Consider the following 10936-nt stretch of genomic DNA (forward strand, 5'->3'; position numbering starts at 1 on the left):
CATGGTTATAATACTATTCTCAGCAGAGGGAGCTCAAAGATTAAGTTGACAAATTATGTCTATTATTTATATATATATGTGTGTGTGTGTGTGTGTGTGTGTATGGATGTAAGTAACAAGTTTTTATACTTGTAGCACTTCAAAGTGTTTTTACACGTGTTTTCTCAGTTGGAGGTCACAACTATCACAGGAGATCATCTAGAGGTTTATTTAGCCCCACTGAACAGATGAGGAAACAGACTCGGGGACTTCAAAGTCACAACACCTCCCAGGCCACGTGTTGCCTGACTAGCCCACACTGCGTATTTGTGTTTAATGGCTGCAAGTAGAATGCCTATTAAAATACATGACACAAGCAGTCTAAATAGATATACTGTATTGCCTGAAGGATAGGGACTGTGCAACACTCCCAGGTTACCTCGTAGGAATGGAAACCTAGAGAGGTCAGGATTTGGGTTTTTCAATAGGAGTCAGGAATCTAGAACAAACCTTTGTTCATGTTGATTAACACATAAAACAAAGTAAAACATGGCAGGCCTAACAAGCCACATCTACCAGTAACATTGCAGCCTTATGGGCTGTGTCTCTGGGTCTGTTTTTACATCTCATCAACTGAGTTTTATCATCAGAGAGCAGGGATGGAACTGAATTCTTGGGTATAGTTCTGGTTCTGATGTTATCTACATGCCCTCAGAACTAAAGATCAAGATTTTGACTCAATCAATCATGATTTCTAAAGAGAGATATTGAGAGATTGGTGTTTCTACATTTCTGGCTGTTCTTGGAGCCACCAATGAGAGTAACTACAGTAAATCTAGTAATTTTTAAGTCACATGTGATTCTGCTGGGCATAAGGAAACTTACGCATTTTATTTGATGATGATGATGATGAAGAAGAAAAGAAGGATAAAATTGGCCTAATCTCTATTTCCCTTACAGAAATATTCTGAATAAATACTTGGAAAAAATAGTCATGGTGCTAAAATGGCAACTTTAGTTAGACATAGTATAATCATTCTTCTTAGATCATTCTAGCCCTGTCAAGACTCCCTATAGAGTAAAAGATAATCGGAATAGAGGAAAGGAATACATGTTCCTCATTTGAAAGTAGCAAGTGAGCTCAACAGGGAAAATGAACTTGTCATACATATTATACTGAAGACCAAAATGAAAATATAATTCATACTACACAAAGCATAATTGGCATTAATTATATGTTACTGCAATTGCAGTAAAAGGGTTGAAAAATATAATCGTCAGAAGAGTGTTTCTTGCTGAAATATTCTATATTGAATGTCTAACTACAAATTAACTACCATAGGGGAAATGAAAAGGGAAAACAAAAGCCCCAATGATTTTAATCATGTTAATAGCAAATGATGTCGAAAGAATCACTTTTGAAAAAAAAATCTTTTATTTTTAAAATTGACATGCAAAAAGAAAAAAAAATACCTCAGCAGAGGTTTTAAGGGAACCTACAATTCTGTGACTAGAACTAAAAAAGGTTAAAAAAAAAAAGAAGAAGAAAGAAAGAAAAGGAAAGGAAAGAAAGGATGGTGTGTGGGAAGAGAGTGGGATAGTCAACAAGTGCATTAAAAAAAAAAAAAAAAAAAAACCTGAGACTTTACTGCTCAAAATCCAATATGTGAAGGAGTGAAGAAACGGAGTCTGTCTTCCTTCCCCTTCCTGCATACCACTATGGATGCATGAAGCCTTAAATAACACTTTTTCCCTTTATCTCTGGTAACCAGGCTGACACAGATTCATTATAATGAAATTTCACCTGAATTTAAATGAAAGGCCCCTGGATGAGAGTTTATAGAGTCTTAGTCTCTTCATTCTAATTCTCCTGTGACCACAAGAAGTATAATTTGACTTATGCACATTTGAATTACACAGAAAGACATCAAATTCAGAGACATCATTTAGGGGGCTTAAATGTCAATTCTAGGTTTCTTAGGAAAACCTTCACAAAAAGATCCCCTAACGCCACTAATTTCAGAGCAAACCTCTCCTACAGAGATAGCTGACTTACCCATGACACCACTATCAGTACTAACAATTGAAAATATCATGTTGAATCTGTGCACAAGAAAATTTCATTTAATTTTGCTAAATTTATTTTACTGTAACTTAACTTCTAGAACCATACCCCTCTAAAAGGAAGTTAACAAAGAGCATTTTTGCACTCACAGTGAGATGTATGCCTATTATAATTCAATCTCACAGAAACCCAAAAGAAACAAAAAAAAAAGAAGAAGAAGAAGAAGAATTTGGGAGAGCCAAGAAACCCTAAAGCTAAGCCTTTACTCAAATTACCCAGAAATTGGGGCACCTGAGTGGCTCAGTGGGTTGAAGCTTCTGCCTTCGGCTCCCGTCGTGATCCTGAGGTACTGGGATTGAGCCCCTCGTCAGGCTCTCTGCTCGGCAGGGAGCCTGCTTCCCTTCCTCTCTCTCTGCCTGCCTCTGCCTACTTGTGGTCTCTGTCCGTCAAATAAATAAAAACTTAAAAAAAAAAAAAATTACCCAGAAATTCCTCTGCGGGAAGTGCCACAGACCTGGCCTAAATAAGGCAGAGTACAGATACAAGGATAGCGATAGTCCGTTGTGTATGAAACACAGCTAAACCATCAAGATTTTATGGAGTACATATAAAACACTGAAATAGTTTTGATACTCCAGTTGGCCTATTCAAGGGCAGAATGTTCAATGTGACCTCTTCTAGTTTCTAATTAATTTACCTCTAAATGTTTTAAAACTGCAGTAACTCCCTCCACGGTAATTCCCATTTATGACAGTGGTCTTTTATTCAGCCTACCAGCTACCTACCAACTGGTTCCCTCATGTGTGAGTGAGCAATTCACATGTGGAATAAATGGCATGAAAAATCACTGTTTCTGCAATATTTTTGTCAATGGGCCAAATTGTGTTTCCCATCCTTTTCTCTTTTCTATTTATTCTATTGAACATATATCCAACAAATATTTATTGAATAATACTATGTGCTAGTCACTATTCTAGGTGATTGGTTATTCAACGAAGTAAAACATGATCCATACATACACAGTATTCATAATTTTATAGGACAGACAAAATTAACATGTAAATTCCTTATGGAAACAGCAAAGGCACCCAGTAGAAAATTTTGAACGAGAGCAGTGGTTTCCAAATTCCAAAGTGATTGAGCATGTCATCAATTAAAATTTTTTTTTGCTTGCACAACTCCAACTATATTTGTTTGGTTATATTTACATTGTGTGTACTATGTATTAACATAATGTACATTGTAAAATATACATAAAAAGTTGAAAGTTTTAAAGAATAAGGTTTTTTAGAATGGACTATTTTGAACACTTTCAGAGACTATTGCTTTTGAGGAACTTAAGGAAGACCAATGTGACTGAAGTTTAGTATGTGATGATTTTAAGCTGGAAAATCTTTTAAAATACCACTCTGATCACTGTATGAGTCATTGGAATAAGCCTAATAAATATAATTTGGAGGTTGGGTGAGAGTTAAGTTTTCACACTAAGACTCAGATGTGCTCTGGAGCCCATCTAGGCTTAGAAGCAATGCACTCCACAGCAATGAACACAACTAGCACCCAGTTCTTGGTTTCTAAATACCATTCTCCACTAAAAGGAGACAACGATCCTTGAAGAACCCAGTACTTGAAGAACCCTGAAGAACCCAAAGTACTGGGTCAATCTGGAACATCTTGATGTGCCCGAAAGCAAGGAAATACTCAAAGACTAATGAGATCAAACCAAGAAGATAAAAGAGCCAGCTTAAAGTGGTTGCCTACCGATCAAATATATGAAAATTTGAACCAGGTGCACCTGGGTGGCTCAGCTGGTAAAGCATCTACCTTTGGCTCCAATCATGATCCCAGAGTCCTGGGATCAAGTGCCATACATCAAGCTCCTGCTCAGCAGGGAGTCTGTTTTTCCCTCTGTCTGCTACTGACCCTGCTTGTTTAAAATCTTTAAGAAAAAGAAAATTTGAACCTCATAAAGAACAATGATGATAATAGATTATAATATGTTGAATAAAATAAAATGAATGAATCCACAGTGATATTCAAAAGAGAGAGATAGAATTTGAGTTATTTCCTCCTTTTTTTTTTTTAAGGATTGGACTAATAAGTATAGAAGAAATGATAGAATTTGAAAAATCATCATTTGGCAATTCAATATAATAGCTAAGGATCATCAACAGATGCTAAAGCCTTTGGATAAAAGGTTGTTAGAATTGATATTCATATGGTCTCAAAATATTTTTCCATATTAGGGTTCTGTTGGGTTTTTTTTTTTTTTTAAGATTTTGCTTATTTGACAGAGATAGAAATCACAAGTAGGCAGAGAGGCAGGCAGAGAGAGAGAGAAAGAAGCAGGCTCCCTGCAGAGCAGAGAGCCTGACCTGGGGCTCTATCCCAGGACCCTGGGATCATGACCTTAGCCGAAGGCAGAGGCTTTAACCCACTGAGCCACCCAGGTGCCCCTGTTTTTGTTTTTTTTTTAACATTTCATTTATCCATTTGACAGAGAGAGACAGCAAGAGAAGGAACACAAGCAGGGGGAATGGGAGAGGGAGAAGCAGGCTTACCGTTGAGCAGGGAGCTGGCTGCTGGGCTCAATCCCAGGACACCGGGATCATGACCTGAGTGGAAGGCCAATGCTTAACAACTGAGCCACCCAGGCACACCTCCATACATTAGTTACTAATTGAAAAGGGGAAAATGTGTCTGTATAATGGAAAATCTGTGTGGTCACCACCTTAACTAAACAAACAAATTTACCATCACCAGTAGTTGAACAATGTGTCATGTGTCTGGTTAATGAGACTCAGTAAGTATGCAATTGTCACCTATGTAGTTTTCTTATTAAAAAAAAAAATTTTCAGATTTTAGTTTATTTATTTGAGAGCCAATGAGAGAGATAACAAGCATCTGGTATCATGACCTGAGCCAAAGACAGATGCTTAACCACTGAGCCACTCAGGTGCCTCTCTTATCAAAAATATTTGACCTACAACTATGGGGCACCTGATTGGGTCAGTCAGAAGTTGAAGCCCGATGTCAGAGTTGGAGCCCCATGTTAGGTACAGAGATTAGTTAGAAAAATAATAAATAAACTTAAAAATGTATTTAACCTAAAACTAGTCACAAGGAAATAACTCAAATAAATCCAAAATGTATAATTCTAGAAGACACTGGCCTGTACTTTTATATTTTTAATCAATATCATGAAAATAGACAAAGACCTGTTCTATAGACTAAAAACATATAAACACCGAATGCAATGGATGAACCTCAGCTGGATTCTGGACCAGAGTGGACAAGGCTAATCACTTCTAAAAGACATTTTGGACAACTGGAAAAAGTTGAAATATGGACTGTATGTTAGATATTACAGAACTGATTGAATTTTCTTACATGCAATGGTAGTAATATTATTGTGTGGGAGAATGTCCTTATTCTTAGGAGATGGACACTGAAGTATTATGTTGAACATACAAAAATTACTAAACATAAGCAATTTCACACGGTTAAACATAATATTAAGACATGAATGTCATGATGTCTGCAACTTGCTTTCAAAGGTTAGGCAAAAAAAAAAAATTAATAGATGATATATAAGTAGGTAGGTAGGTAGCTAGCTAAATAAGACAATCAAATAAGGCAAAATGTTAAAAACTGATGCATGTTGGCGAAAAATAGGAAAGTTCATTATAAAAATCTTTCAACTTTTTTATTGATTTAGTTTTAAAATTTTCAAAATATAAAGTTGAAAAATGGGCAGAAAAAGTGAAAAACTAAGGCTTTCTCTATTAAAGGTAAAACAGTTTATTTAGGAGGCATCTGGTTGGCTCAGTCAGTAGAGCATGTGACTCTTGATCTCAGGGTTGTGAGTTCAAGCCCTACGTTGGTTGTAGAGATTAGGTTAAAATCTTAAAAAAAAAAAATTTATTTAGGATAGATTCAGTCTCTTACAGAAGACTAATGCTCAATTTTCCTTTTTTTCTCTTTTTTTTTTTTTAATTTATGATTGGCTTTAGTTTTTTTTCATTATGTTCAATTAGCCAGCCAATTAGTACATCACAAACAGTCTCTTCAATAAATAGTGCTGGGAAAATTGGACAACCACATGCAGAAGAATGAAACTGGACCATTCTTTTTTTTTTTTTTAAGATTTTATTTTATTTTATTTGACAGAGAGAGATTACAGGTAGGTAGAGAGGCAGGCAGAGAGAGAGAGAGGGAAGCAGGCTCCCTGCTGAGCAAAGAGCCCGATACAGGACTTGATCCCAGGACTCTGAGATCATGACCTGAGCCGAAAGCAGTGGCTTAACCCACTGAGCCACCCAGGCGCCCCAAAACTGGACCATTCTTTTACACCACACACAAATATAAACTCACAATTGATGAAAGACCTAAATGTGAGACAGGAATCCATTAATATCCTAGAGGAGAACATAGGCAATAGCCTCTTCGACATTGGCCACAGCGATCTCCTTCAAGACATGTCTCTAAAGGCAAGGAAAACAGAAGCAAAAATGAACTTTTGGGACTTTATCAAGATAAAAAAGCTTTTTTTTTAAGTTTTTATTATTATTATTATTATTTGACAGACAGAGATCACAAGTGGCAGAGAGGCAGGCAGAGAGAGAGGAAGGGAAGCAGGCTCCCTGCTGAGCAGAGAGCCCTATGCGGGGTGATATCCCAGGAACCTGGGATCATGACCTGAGCCGAAGGTAGAGGCTTTAACCCACTGAGCCACTCAGGCGCCCCAAGATAAAAAGCTTTTATACAGCAAAGTAAATGGTCAACAAAACTAAGAGGCAACCTACAGAATGGGAGAAGATATTTGTAAATGCCATTACAGATAAAAGCCTGGTATCAAGATCTATAAAGGATTCAAACTCAACACCCCAAAAACAAATAATCCAGTCAAGAAATGGGCCAAAGAGTGCCTCCATAGAAGACATACAAATGGCTAACACACATGAAAGAATGTTCAATATCACTAGCCATTAGGGAAATACAAATCTACTACCTTATACCAGTTAGAATGGCAAAAATTAACAAGACAGGAAACAACAGGTATGGTAAGGATGTGGAGAAAGGTGGGAATGAAAGCTGGTACAGCCACTCTGGAAAACAGTGTGAAGTTTCTTAATGTTAAAAATAGAACCACCAGGGGCACCTGGGTGGCTCAGTGGGTTAAGCCTCTGCCTTCAGCTCAGGTCATGATCTCAGGGTCCTGGGATCGAGTCCTGCATCAGGTTCTCTGCTCAGCAGGGAGCCTTGTTTCCTCCTCTCTCTCTTTGCCTGCTTCTCTGCCTACTTCTGATCTCTCTCTGCCAAATAAATTAAAAATTTTTTAAAAAATTTAAAAATTAAAAAAAAAAAAAAGAACCACCCTACAACCCAGCAGTCGCACTACAAGGCATTTATTCCAAAGATACAGACATAATGAAAAGGGGCACATGCACCCCAATGTTCATAGCAGCAATGTCCAAGATAGCCAAACTGCAGAATGAGCGGAGATGCTCTTCAACAGATGAATGGATAAAGAGGATGTGGTCCATATACAATGGAGTATTACTCAGCCATCAGAAAGGATGAATACCCACAATTTGCATCAACATGTAAGGGCCTACTTAGCCAGAGTGACTCCCATCTCAGTTAAACAGCCATTTTGTTGTTAGTGCAGTAAACTTAAATTAATCCCCCCCCCAAAGAAACTTACTTAGAAGCAAGTCTGAGAAAGCAGTGAAGTGTAGTCGGCCAGTTTCTAATAACAGAGCCCAAAATACAAGGATGAGTCAGGCCTGGTGGAGACATCCAATCAGTAAAAAGCACACATACTATCTCCCTAACCACCAAAGAATGTAAACCCTGCCTTTTGGGTGCGAAACTTGGGCGCCAGTTCTGACCAGAGTGACAGGCTAGTTCAAACAGCTGCTATCGGGTAAATTGTAATTTATTTGGGCACCTGCATATGGATTAACATGACTATGCAACTTTCTGTGTGTGTTACAATCTCATTGGCCACCTGTGTGGCCAGCTTAACCACATGGCCTTTGCTCTATAAAAGTTAGTCTGTGAGGCTGGGAGGGGTCGCTCTCTTTAGAGGCATCCCTGACCAGCCAGTCGATTCTTGAGCCTGTAAGACTGAGAGTCATCCCTCTCTTCGGAGATGGTCCTGGCCGGTCAGTCTGACTTCTAATGCTTGACATATAATAAAGCGTTGCATAACTTTCATTTTGTCTCAGTCTCGTTCCTTTGATGATGGACCCCAACAAACATGGATGAAACTTGGAGTGGATTATGCTAAGTGAAATAAGTCAAGCAGAGAAAGACAATTATCATATGGTTTTGGTCTTATGTGGAATATAAGCAATAGCATGGAAGACCATGAGGAAGGGAGGGAAAACTGAATGGAATGCTCAGTTTTTCAAAGATTCCCCCCCCATTCCTTTTCTTAACGCTCTCATCTTTTGAGATGTGGTTACAGAAGTTTATAATATTTTAGCAATAGCACACTGCGGCGGGTGTGGGGGGTTGTCTGGTTTTCTTGTTGTCCGCTCCAGGCATGCATATGATGTCTGGCTGGTGCATAGCTCGCCTCACCTGGGCTCTGGGAGGTGGACTATATGTTCACTGTGACCTCTGCTAAAAAGACCAAGAGTCTGATCTCTTGGAATAGACAATGCATGGTGATTGCTCTCAAGAAACTCGGCCATCTCCTGCAGCCCAGGCTGTCTACATTGATTTTCACTACTGAAGATGTTGCTGATGATGCTACTGACCTTCTGAGACTTCTCAATATCCTCCATCTGGACCTCAACTCGGAGCTGCCTACTCATAGTTACTGCTATGATGTTCCTTTGAACAGAGACCTCTACTGAGATCTCCTCTGCTGTGACTTTCTGGAAAATATGTTAATGCTTATTTCTAAATTACCCTTTATATCTCTGCAGAATTGCTCAAGAACCTCTAAATTTTCTCTGCAATGTGCACCAGCTGTAAGAAACCAGCTACTGGGGGGTGCCTGGGTGGCTCAATCATTAAGCATCTGCCTTGCACTCAGGTCATGATCCCAGTGTCATTAAGCATCTGTCTTGCACTCAGGTCATGATTCCAGTGTCCTAGGATCAAGCCCCAGATCAGGCTCCCTGCTCAGTGGGGAGCCTGCTTCTCCCTCTCCAGCCACCCCATGTTTATGTTCCCTCTCTCACCATCTGTCATAAATAAATAAAATTTTTTTAAAAAGAGAGAAACTACTAGCTACTATTCTGCCTAACATACCATACCAATTTTTTATTTGTTTGTTTCTGTAGCCACCTCATGTTAGCAAAGGGCTTCTCTCAGAGGCTTCTAACCTCTCCACAAGTGGTGCTCCCCAGTTTCCCCCAAAACTATCAACCCACTGAGTTCCACTGTGAGTAAAGGACACTGTCTCATCTCTTCCTGCCTTGTCTCTCACACACCCATCCTTAACTCTTTCTCTAGTGCTTTCTACTTTTCATTTGGTGGGACTTCCTTGGATACTATCCTCCAACTTTTCTCCATAATGGCTTATTATAAAACTCTACTTTCAAATAACTAAACTCTCCTTTTGATTTGTAAAGGGACACTTTTGGAATTCAGATGCATCTTTTACCTTTCGAAAAGCCTACATTTCAAAACAATTGCTTCACAAGGGACTTCAGAAAGTTGGCTTTGAGGTTCAAGACCAAGCAAAGAGCCCTTTTCTCATTTTCTCTAGGTGGATTATCCTCTCCTAGAAGCCATAAATGTAACAGATTCCGTGTGTAAGAAGCCATGGGGCAAATGCTTTACAAAGAATTAAATATGCATTGGTTTCCTAGGTCAAAAACATTATCTTCATTAGTGTTACCAAAAGACATTAAATTGGGGTTGGGGAGCCTAACTGGTTTAGTTGGGAGAGCATGCTCCTCTTGATTTTAGGGTCCTGAGTTTGAACCCAGTGTAGACATTACTTAAACACACACACACACACACATGAAAACAAAGTATATTGAATTGACAAATCTGGTCTAGTCACAACTTGTCTACTGATATGATTTGTGACTTTGGATAACTAACATGGTAGAAAAAATAAAAGCAGTAGCCATTAACTGATCTTCTGTTATGATGGCCAGTGATGCTGGGTCTTTCATTCCTTTTATTTTCAGTACACCTGCCCAGTCCCCCAGTTACTATTCTAAGTCTTCACCATTCTCCTCTAGTCTCTGGCCCCAATATTTTTATGTGAGAAAACATGAACTCTTAAAGTTTAAACTGCTGATATGCTTCCTGATATATACACTCACTTTCCTAACTGATACAGGTGGGTATAGATGCTGTTTGCAGACATAGTTGTAGAAAGTTAGAAAAGTTTCTAATGGCTTCTACTTTTTCTTTGAAGTAGGAAATAAAGTCACCCGCTGAGTGAGGAAGTAAATTGTAGGGAAGAACTTCTGAGAAGAATATTATGATACAACATATCTATTGTGAAGAATAGGAGAAAGGGATAATCAAGGAAACAGTGAAAGAATCTTGAGCATTGTTGAGGACAAGTTGATTTTTTTTTTTTTTACTCTTCCAAATTATTATTTAAATTCTAGTTAGTTCACACATAGTGTAATATTGGTTTCAGGAGTAAAATTTTGTGTTCATCACTTACAAATAACACCTAGTGCTCATCCAAACAAGTACTCTTCTTTTTTTTTTATTGTTAAATTTAATTAAATTTATTTAATAATCTGATTTAATTCTTTTTTTTCTTTTTTTTTAATTAATTTTTTATTTTTTATAAACATATATTTTTATCCCCAGGGGTACAGGTCTGTGAATCACCAGGTTTACACACTTCACAGCACTCACCAAAGCACATACCCTCCCCAATGTCCATAATCCCACCCCCTT

This window comes from Mustela nigripes, chromosome 14 (assembly GCF_022355385.1).
Source record: "Mustela nigripes isolate SB6536 chromosome 14, MUSNIG.SB6536, whole genome shotgun sequence".
Taxonomy (NCBI): Eukaryota; Metazoa; Chordata; class Mammalia; order Carnivora; family Mustelidae; genus Mustela; species Mustela nigripes.